Source organism: Phyllobates terribilis, unplaced genomic scaffold (genome assembly GCF_046119375.1).
Source record: "Phyllobates terribilis strain yellow unplaced genomic scaffold, ASM4611937v1 Scaffold_4__5_contigs__length_816908805, whole genome shotgun sequence".
Lineage (NCBI taxonomy): Eukaryota > Metazoa > Chordata > Amphibia > Anura > Dendrobatidae > Phyllobates > Phyllobates terribilis.
The window spans coordinates 494,467,959-494,488,484 of NW_027362764.1; positions in this window are offsets into that span (position 1 = coordinate 494,467,959).

Here is a 20,526-nt window from a genome sequence, read left to right on the forward strand (position 1 = left end):
CCCCAACTAAAGAGAATAAATATTCACTATTATCCATGCCCATGCTCTTTAATAGAGGGCACACATGACCGCCGAGACGCTGGGGGAAGCTGGCGGCTGCTGTTGTTGCTGCGCGATATTAAGGAGAATGAATATTCAGTGCTCCACATGCCCATGGGCAACACCCATGGAAGCTTTGTCATCTTTTCCAGAAATATGTTTATTGTATTTTGGTATTGCACACATTTAAGAAAAATTAACTTATATACAGCATCTTGATGCATGCTAATGAACGAAGACTAGTCCTGTGAGGAGTTTGCTCACTGACTCCGGGGCAGCACTGTACCCTTGCTTCGTCAAGGACTACATATGCAAAGAGTTTGTATATTCTCCCTGTGTTTGCATTGGTACTCCAGTTTCCTCCCACATTCCAAAGACATACTAATAGAGAAGGTAGATTGGGAGCCCTGAAAGGGGACAGTGATGAACTTATCTAAAGCACTGTGGAAAATAAAGGCACTATATAAGTAAGCGAAAATAAGTAAACTAGTCAGGGTTTCCTAGCTGCAATCAAGTTCCCTGTATTACCCAGGTCTTCAAAGCTTGCACTCATACTGGCATCTCTCTTCCCCTGTGCCAGCTCTGTCAATAGCTCATTGAGTCAAAAGCAGATGCTTCAGCAATCTCACAGCAAAGCAGAGCTCTAACAAGGTAAGAGAGATGCCAGGAATATATTATTTATTTATATGACAAGTGTTCATAATGATAACATGTTCATGAAATCTAAGATTGTCCACAGTAATAAAAGGCAATTTGTAAATAATGAGATGGAAATTACATCTATCAACAATTATGATCTACAGTGCCTTGTGAAAGTATTTGGCCCCCTTGAACTTTTCTACCTTGTGCCACATTGCTGGCTTCAAACATAAAGATATAAAATTCTAATTTTTTTGGGAAGAATCAACAACAAGTGGGACACAATCGTGAAGTGGAACGAAATTTATTGGATATTTTAAACTTTTTAAAAAAATGAAAAACTGAAAAGTGGGGCGTGCAATATTATTCGGCCCCTTTACTTTCAGTGCAGCAAACTCACTCCAGAAGTTCAGTGAGGATCTCTGAATGATCCAGTGTTGTCCTAAATGACTGGTAATGATAAATAGAATCCACCTGTGTGTAATCAAGTCTCCGTATAAATGCACCTGCTCTGTGATAGTCTCAGGGTTCTGTTTCAAGTGCAGAGAACATCATGAAGACCAAGGAACACACCTAGCAGGTCCGAGATACTGTTGTGGCGAAGTTTAAAGCTGGATTTGGATACAAAAAGATTTCCCAACTTTTAAACATCTCAAGGAGCACTGTGCAAGCGATTATATTGAAATGGACCACTGCAAATCTACCAAGACCCGGCCGGCCCTCTAAACTTTCATCTCGAACACAGAGAAGACTGATCAGAGATGCAGCCAAAAGGCCCATGATCACTCTGGATGAACTGCAGAGATCTACAGCTGAGGTGGGAGAATCTGTCCATAGGACAACAATCAGTCATAAACTGCACAAATCTGGCCTTTATGGAAGAGTGGCAAGAAGAAAGCCATTTCTCAAAGATATCCATAAAAAGTCTTGTTTGAAGTTTGCCACAAGCCACCTAGGAAACACACCAAACATGTGGAATAAGCTGCTCTGGTCAGATGAGGCCAAAGTCAAACTTTTTGGCCACAATGCAAAACGATATGTTTTGCGCAAAAGCAACACAGCTCATCACCCTCAAAACACCATCCCCATTGTCAATCATGGTGGTGGCAGCATCATGGTTTGGGCCTGCTTTTCTTCAACAGGGACAGGGAAGATGGTCAAAATTGATGGGAAGATGAACGGAGCCAAATACAGGACCATTCTGGAAGAAAACCTGTTGGAGTCTGCAAAAGACCTGAGACTGGTACATAGATTTATCCTCCAACAAGACAATGATCCCAAACATAAAGCAAAATCTACATTGGAATGGTTAAAAAATAAACATATCCAGGTGTTAGAATGGCCAAGTCAAAGTCCAGACCTGAATCCAATCGAGAATCTATGGAAAGAGCTGAAAACTGCTGTTCACAAATGCTCTCCATCCAACCTCACTGAGCTTGAGCTGTTTTGCAAGGAAGAATGGGCAAGAATTTCAGCCTCTCGATGTGCAAAACTGATAGAGACATATCCCAAGCGACTTGCAGCTGTATTTGCATCAAAAGGTGGCGCTACAAAGTATTAACTAAAGGGGGCTGAATAATATTGCACGCCCCACTTTTCAGTTTTTAATTTTTTTAAAAAGTTTAAAATATCCAATAAATTTTGTTCCACTTCACGATTGTGTCCCACTTGTTGTTGATTCTTCCCAAAAAAATTAGAATTTTATATCTTTATGTTTGAAGCCAGAAATGTGGCAAAAGGTAGAAAAGTTCAAGGGGGCCAAATACTTTCACAAGGCACTGTATTCCCCTATTATTTACACGTTTCATAAAAACTCCATGCCTGTTACTCAGTAATGTGCAATATACATATGTTTAAGCATATACTTACACCATTTACATTAATAATGAGTTTGTTAATTTAGTAATTAAATGTTATGAAATACAAGAGAGGGTGTGAGCTACACTGATTCACATTACCTGTCTTTTTTCATATACCATACTGTTCCCAGCTGCTTGTATTGCTCCCTTAAGCTCTTTCAGTGTTTAGCAATGGCATATAATTGCATATGAAACTATGGAGTTCCTAGCCCTTGTATTGATGTGCACAAAGTGGAAAATTTATCCAAATTTGTCCATGTGAATACCGTAATGGATGAAATGCTGTCATAACCAATCTGATGCCAACTCTTATGTTTTAGAGGTGATTTAAACAGTGGGCAATGGCCTCAGTTTTGCCATGGACTTTTTTAAAAATTCTTCAATATTATGTAATTAAAGTGACATGGCTTGAATATACAAGCTTAGTAAATGTTTTAATGGTGATGATAATAGTGGACTTGTGATAATTGAGTATTTGGTGAAATCAGATAATTGGTATATTATTTATATATTGCAACATAAAAATACTGATTTATCATCGTAGAAAGTTTCTGTGACATTTCTAATGATGCAATTGATACATAGTCTTCATGTTTGATATTTAAGTAATATGTTCAGTAAGTGAGTTTCCAGTGTTAATAAAATGCAATGACTCTGCTAGTCATATAATTAGAGATGGGCAGACCCTAGATGTTCGGGTCCAGCGGGTTCTGCCAAACACCAAACAGTTTATTAACAGTTCGGGTTCGGGTACCAGAACAGTACCTGTACCCGAACCCGGACCCCATTCACATGAATGGGGGGGCCTGAACATCGGGTATTTGCCACGCTGTCATGTGCATGACAGCGCGGCAAACACTGCCTCTGGTCGGCGGTAAGATTAATACCACCGGTCAGAGGGTGAGCCAGCCCTCAGCTGTGACCGGAGGTAAAAAGTTTACCTCCGGTCACAGACGTCAGCAGAAGGGATTACTACACCCATCAGCCTACGCCTGCTGTCGCATATAACAGCGATAGCAGGCGCCGCTAATGGGAGTATTCATCAGCAGGCGCCGGCGCTATAAATTAATAAATTGTAAAAAAAAAATGGTGTGGGTCTCCAGCTTTAACAAGGCTGGTTATCAAGAACAAAGGGGTCCCCGTGGCGTTTTTTAATTATTTAAAAATAAATAGTTAAAAAAAACGTTGTGGGGTCCCCCCATTTTTGACAACCAGCCAAGCTAAAGCAGACAGCTGGGGGCTGATACTCTCAGGCTGGTAAGGGGCCATGGATATTGGCCCCCCCAGCCTAAAAATAGCAGCCCGCAGCTGCTCCAGAAAAGGCGCATCTATTATTGCGGTGGCAAGTGAAGTAATATTGGTGAGTTTGATGTCACCTTTGTATTGTCCGGTGAGATCAAGCCCACAGGTTAGTAATGGAGAGGCGTCTAAAAGACACCTCTCCATTACTAATCCTATAGTTATATTGTAAATAAACACACAGCCAGAATAAAGTATTTTATTTGAAATAAAACAAACACACTTTTACTTTTGTATTTAAAAATAACAAACACAATTAAGTTCACCTAATGCCCATTCCATTGAAGCCATCGTCTCCTGTAAAAAAACAGAAAATAAAAAACAACCATATCCCTCACCTGTCCGAAGTTCTGTCCCACGCTGTAATCCATGTCTGGGATAAATAGTTTTCAACCTGGACGGTGCCAAGATGTGATGGCCCCTTCCCTGGCTAATAATATCAGCCCCCAGTGGTCGACTTTCCCTCTGCTGGTTATGAAAATGATGCGGGAGCCAACATTGTTTTTTTTGTTTTTTTAATTCTTTATTTTACACCTAATGTACACTGTGGGTGCTGACTACAACTCCCATCATTGTCACTTGGTCGCGCTGATCTCAGGGCGACCAGGCGACAATGATGTGAGCTTCACTCAGTACCCAGCACTCAAGCATTCAACAATCTAGCACTAGAGCTACTGTGAGACCCAGTGGCTTGAACTCAGGTAACATTAAGTTAGCAAAGTTCAAAGCTACGGGGTCTCACGGCAGCTGCGAGGCCCAGAAAACTCCTGGGAAACTTTGAGGGACATTTAGAGTTCACTGGAGTCTCCAGCTGCTGAAACACCTGGAGGCTGTGAAATAAGGTTACCTTGGGTGTGTATTATACTGTACTTGTTAATAAATAAAACAATAAATGAAAAAAACAACGTGGGCTCCCGTGTAATTTTCATAACCAGCAGAGGGAAAGCCGACCACTGGGGGCTAATATTACTAGCTAGGGAAGGGGCCATTAACTAAAGATGTTTACTGGCTATTAATTACAGCCCACAGCTGTTTGCTTAGCATTTATTGGCTAGATTACAGGGGACCCCATAAAAAAATTGATGTAGGGTCCCCCTATAAAATCTAACCAGCAAAGGCTAGGCAGACAGCTGTGAGCTGATGTTAATAGCCAGGGAAGGGGCCTTGGATCCTGGCCCCCTCTGAGGCTACTTATATCTGCTCTCAGCGGCCCTAGAAATGGCGCATCAATAAGATGCGCCAAATCTTGTGCTTGGCCTCTCTCTTCCCACTTGCCCTGAGGTGGTGGCAAGTGGGGTAATAGGGTTGGGTTTCATGTCAGCCTTGTATTGGCAGCTGACATAAAGCCCAGGTTAGTAATGGAAAGGAAAAACCTGAAGAACTGAACTGGAATGTAAATTGGTGTGCATGCAGCATGTAAGAGCATGTTCAAACATGGTCATTAAACAGAAAAAGACAGAAACACAATACACAAGTACCCTGCAATAAATAAATAAACCGCACTAGTGCATGAAAAAAAGGGTACTTAGTTAACATAATTTTGATCAAAATAATGCAAAAGCCATTCCGCCTCGTCACGGCGACCCTTATGGGACAGTCCTAACCCTAATATTTAAAACCTTACCGTTTTTCAAGTGACATGCATTTTTTTGTACTTTTTGAAAATAGCAGAAGTTCACCGCAAGATAGTAAGTAAGATAGTAGGTGGCTATTAGCAGAGTGTATCATGTTTGCAACACAAAAAAAATCTTTGGTGGACTCTGCCTTGCAAGACAAAAAAATATTTTTTTTTACTTTGAAAACACCTGAGGTCCACCGCCACTAAGATAGTAGGTGGCTTTTAGCAGACTGTATCAACGCTGATCTGACGTGTTCTGAGCTATCACCAGCCCCCCCCACTCATCTACCACGTCTCCCCGCTCATCATACACAAGCACTATGCTAGCAAAACTGTTAAAAACACTGTAGTTGCCCCGCAATCACGTAACTACATAAATTTGCCGAGCATTACTGATTTTCCTGAATTTAACAAATTTTACTCGCCTTTCCGATCAAGAATCCGAATGTGCCACATTCGTGTCAAACTTGAGTTTGGAGATCGGATTTCGAACATATTCACTCATCACTATCATTTTTTTTGATAGAATATTAATGATTATATGCACATTTGACCTATAGAGCGCAGCATTTTGTCCATTGCATTTTTTTTCTCAATAACGGACATTCCCCATGATATTGTCACACTCCGTGTGTGTTTGTGTTTTTGTGCTTGTTTTCAAAAATTTTTTTCGCAAGTGTGTATTGATTTTTGCAATTACATGTATATTTATGTATATCTATCGTCTCCCCAGACTTTCTGTTGTTTAAATATTGAATAAAGTTTTTTCTAACTATTGGGCTATTATCGTTGTTTTGTGCTTCGCACTCCTTCCCCACTAATGAGGAGGAGTAGCAGAAGGAGGAACAGGAGCTAGTTTCCTGTACTACAAATGGTACTACCCACACCATATTCATACCGTCTTTTCTGCATGGATGGCCTGAAGAGGGGGAGGATGAGGAGGAGGACCAGGAGGACCATGAGGAGGAGAACATGGACAATTGTCCTCTTGGTGGGGACAGGGAAGTCTTGGCTGTTGGCAGTCTGGCACACATGGCTGAGTTTATGTTCCGCTGCCTTTCCCGTGACCCTCGTGTTGTATGCATTTTGGGCAACAGTAATTACTGGTTGGTCACACTTCTAGACCCACGCTACAAGGAGAACTTTCTGTCTCTTATTCCCGTAGCAGAAAGGTCTAATAAAATGTTGCAGTGCCAGAAGGCCTTTGTTGAAGAATTATTAAAAAAAATTCACAGCTGACAATGCTCCCAGCAGGGGTCACAGTTCCTTGGACAACCAAGGAGTACAGGCGAGGGAGAGACAAACCAGATGCAGCAAAGGCAGGGGAGCAATATGAAAGGTCTGGGACAGTTTTCTCAGACCCTCCCAGTGCCCAGGCCCTAATGCACGTTGTACTCTGACAAGGAGGGAAAAGTTTTTGAAGATGCTGGAGGAGTACCTTGTTGACCGTACCAGCATCCTCCGTGATTCATCTGTGCCTTACAACTATTGGGTATCCAAGCTGGACACGTGGCATGAACTGTCTTTCTACGCCTTGGAGGTCCTGGCCTGCCCTGCCGCTAGCGTTTTGTCAGAGTGTGTTTTTAATGCTGCTAGGGGTATTATAACTGATAGGCGCATCCGCCTGTCAACTGAAAATGCTGACAGGCTGGATCTTATCAAAATGAACAAGTGCTGAATTGGGCCAGACTTCTCAACACAACCAGATGATAGCAGCAGAACATAAACTCAAATCCAGTGGTTTTTTTTGGAAGGTCTATTCCCATGCACCCCTTCACATCCAGACATGGGTATACGCTTCAGGATTTCGTCTATTTTATGTCGTCCTCCTCCTTCTCCTCATCCTCCACCACCATATCACCAGGGTGACCATCATGCAACTCCCACATCATTTTTTTTAGGGTGTTTATGATGCCCGTAGGAAATATTTTTAGAGGCCTACCTCTAACATTCCTTAAAATATATATGTATTCCCCCAGGGGTAAATGTTTTTCACCCCATGCACTTAATGGGCATTACCAGTCTAGGAGACCCACTCCTTAATAATGGAAAATAATTTTTTTACTGAGGCCCTCCACTACATCTATTCAAATTGGTATTGGAATGCATCCTAATTTTTGGCAGCCCTTGAACTTACTGCATATGAAATAACAGTATAGGAGACCCACTCCTTAATCATTTTTTTTTTAATTTCTAAGGCCCTTCAGTGCATCTCTTCAAATTGGTATTGGAGTGCGCCCTAATTTTTGGCAGCCCTTGCACGTACCGCATATGCAATGATAGTATAGGAGACCCACTCCTAAATAATGGGAAGTCCAATTCAAATCGATTTTATATTCTACAATATTAACTCTTATCTGAAATGCGTGTACAGGTGAGCTATCACAGTATGGATAGCGTATTACATGCATCCAGACAGGGATTATTGCCTTATACTCTTGCTCCTGCAAGCAAACAAAAAAAAAATTTGTTCCCTATTGATACTGCTGTTACGTAGCACCTTTCCCTATTCTAAATGCCGCTATCATCAGCTGTAAATTTGTGTTCATTCTGGTTGCATACATCTCTTACACTGTCTAATAACTTGATTGCTTTTTTCCAAAAATCATTAACTGATTCATGTTTTTTAACACAATCTGCACTCAGAAATTCATCAAAGCAGGGAGGGTTGCTTGCGCTCCTGCAGTTTGGTGCTGCAACGGACCAAAAAACCTCTTTGAAACCGGTTAAAATCTATTTTTTATTGTGCAATATTACCTCTCATCTGAGACTCGTGAACGGATGATCTATAGCAGTAGGGATAGCGTCTTATAGGCATTTAGTCAAGAATTATTGTATTATACTCCGTGCTGAAAAAAGAGAAAAAAAAATTCTATCCCCCATTGATACCACTGTTAGCTGCTTTTAGAATAGATACAGGAGGTATCATCAGCTGGAAATAAGAGTTCATATTCTGGTCACATACATATCTTCCACAGTGCATAATTTGATTAATTTTTTTCCATGCACTCATTAATCGATTCATAATTTTTAACGCTGATCTGTAATTAGAAATTCATCAAAGCTGGCAGTGTTGCTTGCGTTCCTCCATAGTTTGGTACTGCAACGTACCAAAAAAACCTTTCAGAGCCTGTTAAATTCTATTTTTTATTGTACAATATTGCCTCTCTCATCTGCAATTCGTGTAGGCGTGATCTATAGCATTAGGGATAGTGTCTTACAGGCATCTAGTCAGGGATTATTGTATTATACTCCGTGCTAAAAAAAAAATTCTATTCCCTATTGATACCGCTGTTAGCTGCTTTTAGAATAGGGAGAAATGCTAGGTGGTATCATCAGCTGGAAATGAGTGTTAATTCTAGTTGCATACATCCCTAGAACAATCCCTAACTTGATTTCCTTTTTCAAAAAATCATTGACAGATTCATGTTTTTTAATATAGTCTGCACTCAGAAAGGCAGGGTTGTTTGCGTTCCTCGACAGTTTGGTGCTGCCATGTACCCAAAAAAAACCTTTGGGGCCGGTTAAATTCTATTTTATATTGTACAATATTACCTCTCTTATCTGCGATTCATATAGGCATGACCTATAGCAGTAGGGATAGTGTCTTAAAGGCATCTAGTCAGGGATTATTGTATTATACTGCGTGCTGAAAAAAAAGAAAAAAAAATTCTATTCCCTATTGATACCACTGTTATCTGGTGCTAGGTGGTATCATTAGCTGGAAATGAGTGTTCATTCTAGTCACATACATATCTTCCACAGTGCATAACTTGATTGATGTTTTCCATGCACTAATTGACCGATTCATAATTCTTACCGTGATCTGTACTGTAAATTAATCAAGGTTGACAGAAATTTATCATAGTTGACAGAAATTCATCAAAGTTGGCAGAAATTTTCCAAATTTGACAAAAATTAATAAAAGTTAAAGAAATTTACTGATTTAATGTGTCCATTCACAGTTTCTCTGTAGCTTTGGTATGTAAAAGGTAGTGGTGGAAGACTTAATGCTACTAGAGATTAGAGATGAGCGTTGTTCTACTCGAACTGTTCACCAATCTCAAATTCGAGCTGTTTTGGGCGGTGTTCGAGCCGTTCGGCGAACAAGAACAATTTGAGAAAAATTCGGCTGTTCGAGGTTATGTTCGATAACTGTTCGTGCACCAAAATCATAACTGGATTTTTTCTCAGTAATGATGAAAATTAATGTTAATACGCAGTTTGAGTGTACAGCGGGGTGGGGGGAGGGGCAGGGGATGGATCTCTGCAGGAACAATGAAGATCTCCATTTTTTTTTCTCTTTCCCGCATTTGCAGTGGGGAGGTGCAATCTGTCAGCCTATCAGCAGCGCACACACGGAGCGAAGTGCTTTTTTTCACACAAGCAAGGGCATGTGTCATTGGCAGTGTATGTCACATGTCCTTGCCCTATAAGACCAAGCCATTTTCCCCGTCGCCACCATTTTCTCACTGCTGCAGCTGCGTGTTAGACGGCACCGCTGTTGCTGTGTGTGCTATACCTTGTTAATTTCAAGCCAATTTTCGCACAAATATACAGATAGCTTGGGAGTAGGGAATAGTTGTGATTGCAGTCCTTTTAAGGACTAGGTTACAGCATTTCCTACGACTTTTATCAGGGAGGTCTGTGCTCTTAAATAGATAGGTTGTGGGAGTAAAGACTAATTGTAATTGGAGTCCTTTTCAGGACTAGGTTACATGAGTTCCTATCAGTTTTTGCCAGGCAGGTCTGTGCCAGTGCTGTGCAAGTTTTTTTCACAGCATTTGGCTGAATCTAGCAAAGCTAATCCTTTTTGGCCTATTGCAGAGTGTGTTAGTCAGTGGAGTAGCCTATCTGTGTTGCAAGATATAACACCTGTGTATAGAATACCAATTTTTTTACTGCACCTAGTGAAGTAAAATCTTTTGGGCATAGCATCATTCTATTAGTCCATCTATACTGACCTCCATCAGGTTGCAAACTGAATATAATTTTTTTCTGCATCTAGCTCTGAAAAAATATTTGGGCTTCTAGCAGTGTGTGGGACTTGGTCTATTAGTCCATCTATACTGACCTCCATCAGGTTGCAAATTAAAAATAATTTTTTTCTTCATTTAGCTCTGAAAAAATATTTGGGCTTCTAGCAGTGTGTGGGACTTGTTCTATTAGTCCTTCTATACTGAACTCCAGCAGGTTGCAAATTGAATATAATTTTCTTCTGCATCTAGCTCTGAAAAAATAGTTGGGCTTCTAGCGGTGTGTGGGACTTGGTCTATTAGTCCATCTATACTGACCTCCATCAGGTTGCAAATTAAAAATAATTTTTTTCTGCATCTAGCTCTGAAAAAATATTTGGGCTTCTAGCAGTGTGTGGGACTTGGTCTATTAGTCCATCTATACTGACCTCCATCAGGTTGCAAATTAAAAATAATTTTTATCTGCATCTACAGTACCTCTGAAAAAATATTTGGGCTTCTAGCAGTGTGTGGGACTATTTGTATTAGTCCATCTATACTGACCTCCATCAGGTTGCAAATTCAAAATAATTTTTTTCTGCATCTAACCCAGCCAATAGTTTTGGCCTAATACCACAGTTTGGCCACTCAGCTCTGCTCGGTTACCATCCATTGTTTTTTTGTGCAAACAACTCCAGAGTTGTGAATTAGTTAACCACCAAAATGAGTGGAAAAAGGCCTGCTGCTGGTGGAAAGGGGAATAGGCGTGTTGGGAAGGGGAAAAAAGGTTGTGTCCCTGGGGTAGGTGATAAAGCAACAGTAACATCTGCAGAAGAAAGACCATCTTCCAGCCAAACTAAAATGTCTACTTCTTTTAGCAGACAATGTGATAAGATCCCTTTCTTACGGCCACGCCAATCGCTACGAATTCCAGATGAGGCACAAAAACAGCAGGTGCTTCAACAGATATCAAGTGCTCCTTTAAGTGGGCTCTCCTCCACATCAACTTCAACATCACAAATACTCCAGTCCTCAAAGGTGTCACCCCAATCGCACTTGCTTCCTCACAGCTCCCAAATCTCCAGCTGCCCGTCTGAGTATGAGGTAGAACAGATGGTTGAGTCTGCAGAGCTGTTTACTCATACTATAGCCTGGGAATCAGAGGTCGACTCCAGCGCTTCTGTGAATCCAGACGAGGAAATGATCTGCACTGATGCCCAGAATCTTTATGAGTCGGATCCAGGACCAGACGCAGAAGGTTCTGACCATAATGTAGACCCTCATTCCCAAACTGTAACTCCTGTTGGTGGAGACAATGAGGAAGACGATGATAAGACTCAAATACCTGATTGGAGCGACAACTTTAGTTTTTTGTCAGGGCAGGAACAGGTTGGCTCTGAGGACGACGGGTGTGATAACGCACAGGGTGATGATGATGAGGTCGGAGATCCCACTTACTGTCAACCCACAGTCAGCCAAGAGATGAGGTCAGCAGAGGAGGTGGAGGAAGATGCTAGTGACGACGAGGTCAGGTTGCGCCTTCCTGGACAGAGACGTAGTACTGGAAGCACGTCAACAACTGCATCCTCAAACACAACTCTGCCTCTCACCACAAGTCGTGGTGGCTCTTCAGGTCGCATGGGTGCTAAGCCTTGCATAGCCTGGGCATTTTTTCAGATCGATAAAGATGACCCAACTCGTGTTATCTGTAACATTTGTCAGCAAAAGCTAAGTAGAGGCCAAAAAATACATAGTTTGAGTACTTCATGCATGAACCGGCACATGGACATGAAGCATAAGTTGCAGTGGGAAGCTCAGTGTGCTACAATGCGGCCTAGCCGGCCGGGCCAATCACCGTCTGCCATATCTTGCACATCCGCGGCCTCTTCATCCTCTGTGACTGGGGGGACAGCAGTCACACCTGTTTTGGGGCGCAGACCTGCCACCTCTTTACCCGCAACAGCCAGCGTGATTGGCAGGTCATCATTTTCTTTGGAGGTGGTAACACCAGCTGGTGTTGAGCGCTGTCCGACATCGATAGCACCACCTTTGGATCAAGGCAACCTAACATGTCCGCCTGCATCTTCCTCACAGACCGGCAGTTTGCCGGGGACACCCTTATCAACCCCGTCTAAGCACAATAGCCAGCCCTCGGTCCCTCAGATGTGGACAAGTAAAAGACCATTTCCTCCTAGCCATGAGAAAGCTAAGAGGTTGAATTTCACCATCTGCAAGCTCTTGGCTACAGAAATGCTGCCTTTCCGCCTGGTGGACACAGAGGATTTTCGAGACCTTATGTCCGTCGCAGTGCCCCAGTACCAGATGCCCAGTCGGCACTACTTCTCAAAGAAAGGTGTGCCTGCGCTCCACCAGCATGTCGCACACAACATCACCGCTTCTTTGAGAAACTCTGTGTGTGACAGGGTGCATTTCACCACAGACACTTGGACGAGTAGGCATGGACAGGGGCGTTACATGTCGCTGACTGGGCACTGGGTAACTATGGTGATAGCAGGACAAGGGGCTGCTGTCCAAGTCTTGCCGTCCCCACGAGTTGTGCGTCAATCCTCTTTATGTCAAAGTTCCTCCACTGCTTCTGCCTCCTCAACCTCCTCTCGGTCTTCCACCTGCACCCAAAGCCTGTCTGGTCATGCCACAAGCTTTCTAACTGCGCAGAAGGGATCCTGCACACCTCCTTACTATGCTGGCAGTAGGGCTCAACGTCATCAGGCGGTTTTTACATTGAAATGTCTGGGAAATGTGAGTCACACAGCTGAGGAGTTGTGGTCAGCTCTGGAGAACCAATTTCATGAATGGTTGTCTCCACTGGACCTGAAACCAGGGAAGGCCGTGTGCGACAATGCTGCAAACCTGGGTGCGGCCCTTCGCCGGGGCAATGTCACACACGTGCCTTGTATGGCTCACGTGTTGAACCTGGTTGTCCAGCAATTTTTAGCCCACTATCCCAGACTAGATGGCCTTCTGCAGAGGGCACGGTCGCTGTGTGCTCACTTCCGCCGTTCGCATCCCGCAGCTCAGCGACTTACATCTCTACAGAAGTCGTTGGGCCTGCCACTTCACCGGCTAAAATGCGATGTGCCTACCCGGTGGAATTCAACTCTGCACATGTTGCAGCGACTGTGGCAGCACCGACAAGCCCTGGTGCAATACATTCTGACGTATAGCCTGGGCCAACGAGATTCAGAGGTGGGGCAAATCACGCTGGAGGAGTGGTCTCAGATCAGGGACCTATGCACCCTTCTGCACAGTTTTGAAATGGCGACGAAGATGTTTAGTGCTGACGATGCCATTATCAGCATGACTATTCCGGTGATTTACATGCTGGAGCACATGTTAAACAGAATTCGGAGTCAGGTGGTGGCACAAGAGGAGGTGGAGGAAGTAGAGGAGGAGGAGTTGTATGCGGAAGGGCTAACATCTGCAAGGTCCAGACGGTCGGCAGCACCAAGGCGGCAGGCATGTGAGGGTGGGGGAGATGGTTTTACCAGGGCGCATGGTAGCAGCCAAACTAGTGAGAAAGGTGCAGGAGCCCAGGAAGAAGTGGAGGACGAACTGATGGAAGACTCATCAGATGAGGGAGACCTTGATCACATTTCTGTTGTGCGAGGTTGGGGGGAGAGGACAGAGGAAGGAAGCATGATTGTTACCTCGCCACCAACACAACAGGGACTTGGTGCTCCTGGATGCGCAACACACATGAGTGCCTTCTTGCTGCACTACCTGCAACATGACCCTCGAATTGTGAGAATTAGAAATAATCCTGACTACTGGGTTGCCACACTGTTAGATCCCCGGTACAAAAGTAAATTTGCAGAAATTATTCCTGCCATAGAAAGGGATGCACGCATGCAGGAGTATCAGCAGAGACTGTTGCAGAATCTTACATGTGCTTTTCCACAAAATACCAGTGGTGCACGTAGTGAATCTCACAGTTCCAACTTGCCAACCGTGGGACCGTCAAGTGTTCAGCACTCAAACCGTAACAGAACCACAGTATCTGCTGGTAACATCAATTTTGCGGAATCATTTCACCACTTTTTTAGCCCATCCTTTGCAAGGCCACAGGAGACAAGAAGTCTGACACATAGTCAACGCCTAGAGACGATGGTACAGGAGTATCTCCAAGTAAACATTGAAGCCACGACTGTGTCACTGGACCCTTGCTCTTTTTGGGCTTCCAATCTGGATAAATGGCCGGAGCTAGCCACTTACGCCTTGGAGATCTTGTCATGCCCCGCAGCCAGCGTTCTGTCTGAACGTGTGTTCAGCGCTGCTGGTGGTGTGCTGACAGATAAGCGCACCCGGCTCTCCACTGATAATGTAGACAGACTCACGTTCATAAAGATGAACAAATCATGGATTCGAAACGACTTTTCTACCCCTGTGTCATCCTGGGGAGAGTAAAAGCTTGATGATTGGTTAAAATCACCCTACCAACCGTTTTAAGCTTTCAAATTACTAATCATGTTTATCTGTATCTTGACTGGAAAATAATTTGGGCTTTGTAGCAGTGTGCAGCACTGATCCTATTAGGCCATCTATAATAAGCTTCACCAGATTTAAAATTAAAAATAATTTTTAGCTGCATCTAGCCCGGAAAATAATTTTGGGGCTCCGAGATGCGCAAGGCACATAAGTGCCTTCTTGCTGCACTACCTGCAGCATGACCCTCATATTGTCAGAATTCGAAGTAATCATGACTACTGGGTTGCCACACTCTTAGATCCCCCAAACTTTTCGATCAACCTTTTCATTTTAATAAAGACCAAAAAAATGGTCATTTTTGAAATTATAAGCATTAGCAGGTTGTTAGAAACTGAAATCAAACAGTTTTCAACTCAAAACTTTATTCTAGGTGATGTTACATTTTCACATAGGACCCCTTGTTCGAAAGGAGCTTCTGAACTCTCTCGTCCATTGAATTTGTCAGGTTTTGGATGGTTTCTGCTTCAATTGTTTTGCATGAGGACAGAATACCCTCCCAGAGCTGTTGCTTAGATGTGAACTGCCTCCCGCCATCATAGACACTCCTTTTAATGATGCTCCAAAGGTTCTGAATGGGGTAGAGGTCAGGGGAGCATGGGGGTCACACCATAAGTTTGTCCCCTTTTATGCCCATATCAGCCAGAGATGCAGATGTTTTATGTGCAGCATGAGATGGTGCATTATCATGCAGAAAAATGATCTTGCTGTGAAATACACGGTTCTTCTTCTTGAACCATGGCAGGAAGTGCTGTTTGAGAAAATCCACATACATTATGGAGTTCATCTTTAGCGCCTTCAGGGATCCTAAAGGGGCCGACAATCTCTCTCCCCATGATTCCAGCCCAAAACATTACTCCACCTCCTCCTTGTTGGCGCTGTAGCCGTGTTTGCGTGGGGTGTCCATCAACCAGCCATCCTCCACTCCATCCATCTGGACCATCGAGCGCTGCACGGCACTCATCCGTGAACAAAACAGTTTTGAAATCAGTCTTCATGTAATGTTTGGCCCACTGGAGCCGTTTCTGCTTGTGTGAAGTGGATAGAGGAGGTCGACAGGATGGCGCATGCACAGCTGCAAACCTCTGAAGGACCCTGCATCTTGTTGTTCGGGGGACGTTGGAGGCACAAGCAGCTTCAAAAACTTGTCTGCTGCTATGACAAGGCTTTTTTGCCGCTGCTCTTTCAACCTGACGTAATTGCCTGTAGGAAAGAGTCCTCAATTTGCCCTTATCAGCACGCATACGTGTGTACTGTGAATCAGCTACATACTTCTTGATTGCCAAGACACTTCATCCTGATCATCGCACAATGTTGATTGTAGTCATGCCTTGACCTAAACACTCCACAATTTGTTGCTTCTCAGCAGCCGACACATCCTTTTTCTTTCCCATTTTGGCAGAAAATGTAGGCTGCTTAATAATGTGAGAGAGCCTTCTTAAGTAGTCTTGCCTTTCATTGGACACACCTGCCAAACTAATTAGCACAGGTGTCTGCAATTGCTTACAGTGATATAAAGAGCCCTGACACACATCACCATCAATGAGTTTAACTGACAAACAAACAAATTCTTCCCTTATCACTCCTAAACACTTTTTGTATAATAATTTGGAACGCAGTGTACATGTGCTTTTCCACAAAACACCAGTGGTTCACGTAGAGAATCTTACAGTTCTAACTTGCCAACCGTGGTCTGTATGGAGTTGTTCAATAAAGGGCCCAAAATTAAGATAACATAGATGGGAGAGGTCTCTATGAATAGGAATTCCTAAGTATTTGATACCCTGTGAGGGCCAGGCAAAGGGAAAGTTGGACTGGATGGAATCCTATATGGATTTGGGGAGGGAGACATCGAGGGCCTCAGACTTCGCTGCATTGATTTTAAAATTTTACCATGTAACAAAGTGATCTATTTCAGCCATAACAGCAGGGATGGATATATGTGATTGAGTGATATATACTAGGACATCATCAGCAAATAGAGAGCACTTGTACTCGGTGCCTCCCACCTCAATCCACCTAATATTGGGGTTATGGCGAATTGATGAGAGCAGGTGCTCCGTCACTAGGATGTATAAGAGAGGGGACAGAGGACATCACTGCCTTGTCCCATTGGTGATTGTGAAAGGTGATGAAAATGTTCTGACGCACCCCCTGGGCCTTGGGACACCCGGAGCCGGACCCTTTTTGGTGGATGCTGGTGGTTGTAGTCTTTGTGGCGGCGACCCAGTTCCGTGGCTCAGGGCGGTCAAACCAGTGGCGGAACTATTTATGTGGTTTTCATGTTTAAATGTCCGACTACGCCACCCGTGGATTGCGGTCAGAGTGAACCGCCGCTACAGGGCAGACCACTGAGGCTGGTGTTGTGGGTGCAGCAGAGCGTAGCATAACTCCCCACGGGAGGAGTATAGCCTCAGGGCAGTGTATGCGGAGGATGGGGGTGATGGTGCAGGGCAGCAGCAGTAACGACACGGAGTCAGTGATGCAGTTCAGGGCCTTTACTCACAGTTCTTATTATCCAGACCACGTCTGCAGGTAACGGCTGCCCACGTCGTACTGTGCTCACCAGGTGAGGGGCTCAGACAACTCCCAGATAACTTTGGAGCACTTCACAGGACCCCCTTTGTGTGTCCTTTGTCTGGCCTTTCTTACCAACACTTCTGTCCGGCTGCCTCGGGCCTCCTCTTGGTAAACTTGGCGCCAGTTTCCCTGACCCTATGTGGTGCCTTCCTAGCGGGTGTAGCGAGGGGCTGCGCCACATAAAATGTCAGAGCCTCCGGTTTCTAGCTGAGGGTCGTTTCCTGCCTCCACTCGTTCGGGGACCGGTCTCCCCCTTTGGCCTGACCCCTCCACGCAGGTGGATTCGGGCGTGCGGTGGCGACTCGCCTGTCCGCACCCCTGGGATCCCTTCATTCCTCGTTCCTGGAGCCTTCTCCGCTCCTCTTCCTTCCTTCTCCCTCTTCCAGGCCTGGGCCTCTGTTACTAGGCCCGCCTCCGGAGCAGAGCTCATGCAGAGCCCCTACTCCCTGCCACTTCTGCTCAGACTTCTCTGCACTGAACTAAGATGGTGCCCACCTTTTATACTCCCTTCTCAATGCACCCAGGAACTGCTTCCTCCCTGCTCCTGCACTACAGGGTTCCCCTTCCTCAGTGTTCCCTCCCCCCACTCCAGCCAGGGACAGGGACTGTCGTGCCCATCTCAGGGGCATATTGGTCGCCCTGCCCCACGGCAATGTGGTGTAATGCATGCAGGTGTCGGGTCCTGATCCACACTCCATCCTTACCTGAGAGTGAGATATCACACCTCTGGGTGAGGTGCAATACGTCTGTAGCAACCGAGCCCTCAGGGTGCTACAGTTCCATTTATCTTCAGCCTAGGTGACGTATTGCGATACAGGGCCGTGATTTTGGCTATAAAAGGGTCCCCTAGACCCCTACCCCAAGCTTTTTAAGAGAATCATATATGGCGTGCCAGGAGACTCTATGGAATGCTTTCTCAGCATCCAACGAGAGTATCTAATTACAAATTTTTAACTGCATCTAGCCCAGGAAATACTTTGTGCCTAGTAGCAGTGTCTGCTAGTGAGCGGATTATCCCAGCTGTTAAGCAAGCTGCACCACCTGTAGTTTAGACACTTAATTTTTTCAAAGGAAATGCTTCGGGACCATGGGATACTTAGTGAAGAGCATCAGGAGGCACCCCAAGGCATAGGGGCTGGGACTGGCAGTAGGATGCCTTGCGGTGGACAGCCGAGCTCGATCCTTATAAAAGCTTTTTAACTGCAGCAGCTTTAGTGGACGCTACTGGAGCTGGAATTACCGCGGCTGCTGGCATGAGACTTGCCCTCCAATAGATCCTTGTAAATGGATTTAAAGTGTATTCATTCAAATTAGAGAGACAATTTAAATTAAAAAGCTTAGAGCTGCCTCCACCACAGGGGGGCTCGCTCGACCCACCAGCGGACAGGCACCAGTATTGGGAGAGGGGGGCTGGCCGTCAGGGTTCACCGCGGCTCTGGCACAAACCCGGCGACACGGAGGTGGCACGGGCAGGAGCGGACTGGCCGTGTCGGCTTCTCACTTTTTGGATTTTAGAAGGGCATGACATGCCTATATCTGTGTCTCCCCCTCCTTTTATTCCTCCACCTCTTTTATTTTCGCATGACTATATGTACTTGTCACTTTTCCATGTGTTAGTTATGTCTTCTGAGCAGTTTGTCATCTTTTGGACACCTTTGAAGGTGTTTTCTATGTGTTTCTATGTGTTTTTGTTTGCCTGCCATTGGTTTTAACTGTGTTCGAAGGTGTTCGACGAACAGTTCGGCGAACACACGGGTGTTCGACGAACCGAACCGAACTCGAACACTACGGGGGTGGCTCAACACTACTAGAGATGAGCGTTGTTCGACTCGAACTGTTCGCCAATCTCAAATTCGAGCTGTTTTGGGCGGTGTTCGAGCCGTTCGGCGAACACGAACGATTTGAGAAAAATTCGGCTGTTCGAGGTTATGTTCGATAACTGTTCGTGCACCAAAATCATAACTGGATTTTTTCTCAGTAATGATGAAAATTAATGTTAATACACAGTTTGAGTGTACAGCGGGGTGGGGGGAGGGGCAGGGGATGGATCTCTGCAGGAATAATGAAGATCTCCTTTTTTTTTCTATTTCCCGCATTTACAGTGGGGAGGTGCAATCTGTCAGCCTATCAGCAGTGCACACACGGAGCGAAGTGCTTTTTTTCACACAAGCAAGGGCATGTGTCATTGGCAGTGTATGTCACATGTCCTTGCCCTATAAGACCAAGCCATTTTCCCCGTCGCCACCATTTTCTCACTCCTGCAGCTGCATGTTAGACGGCACCGCTGTGGTTGTGTGCGCTATACCTTGTTAATTTCAAGCCAATTTTCGCACAAATCTACAGATAGCTTGGGAGTAGGGAATAGTTGTGATTTCAGTCCTTTTAAGGACTAGGTTACAGCATTTCCTACGACTTTTATCAGGCAGGTCTGTGCTCTTAAATAGATAGATTGTGGGAGTAAAGACTAATTGTAATTGCAGTCCTTTTCAGGACTAGGTTACATCAGTTCCTATCAGTTTTTGCCAGGCAGGTCTGTGCCAGTGCTGTGCAAGTTTTTTTCACACCATTTGGCTGAATCTAGCAAAGCTAATCCTTTTTGGCCTATTGCAGAGTGTGTTAGTCAGTGGAGTAGCCTATCTGTGTTGCAAGATATACCACCTGTGTATAGAATACCAATTTTTTTACTGCACCTAGTGAAGTAAAATCTTTTGGGCATAGCATCATTCTATTAGTCCATGTATACTGACCTCCATCAGGTTGCAAATTGAATATAATTTTTTTCTGCATCTAGCTCTGAAAAAATATTTGGGCTTCTAGCAGTGTGTGGGACTTGTTCTATTAGTCCATCTATACTGACCTCCATCAGGTTGCAAACTGAATATAATTTTTTCCTGCATCTAGCTCTGAAAAAATATTTGGCCTTCTAGCAGTGTGTGGGACTTGTTCTATTAATCCATCTATACTGATGTCCATCACGCTGCAAATTCAAAATATTTTTTTGTCTGCATCTAGCTCTGAAAAAATATTTGGCCTT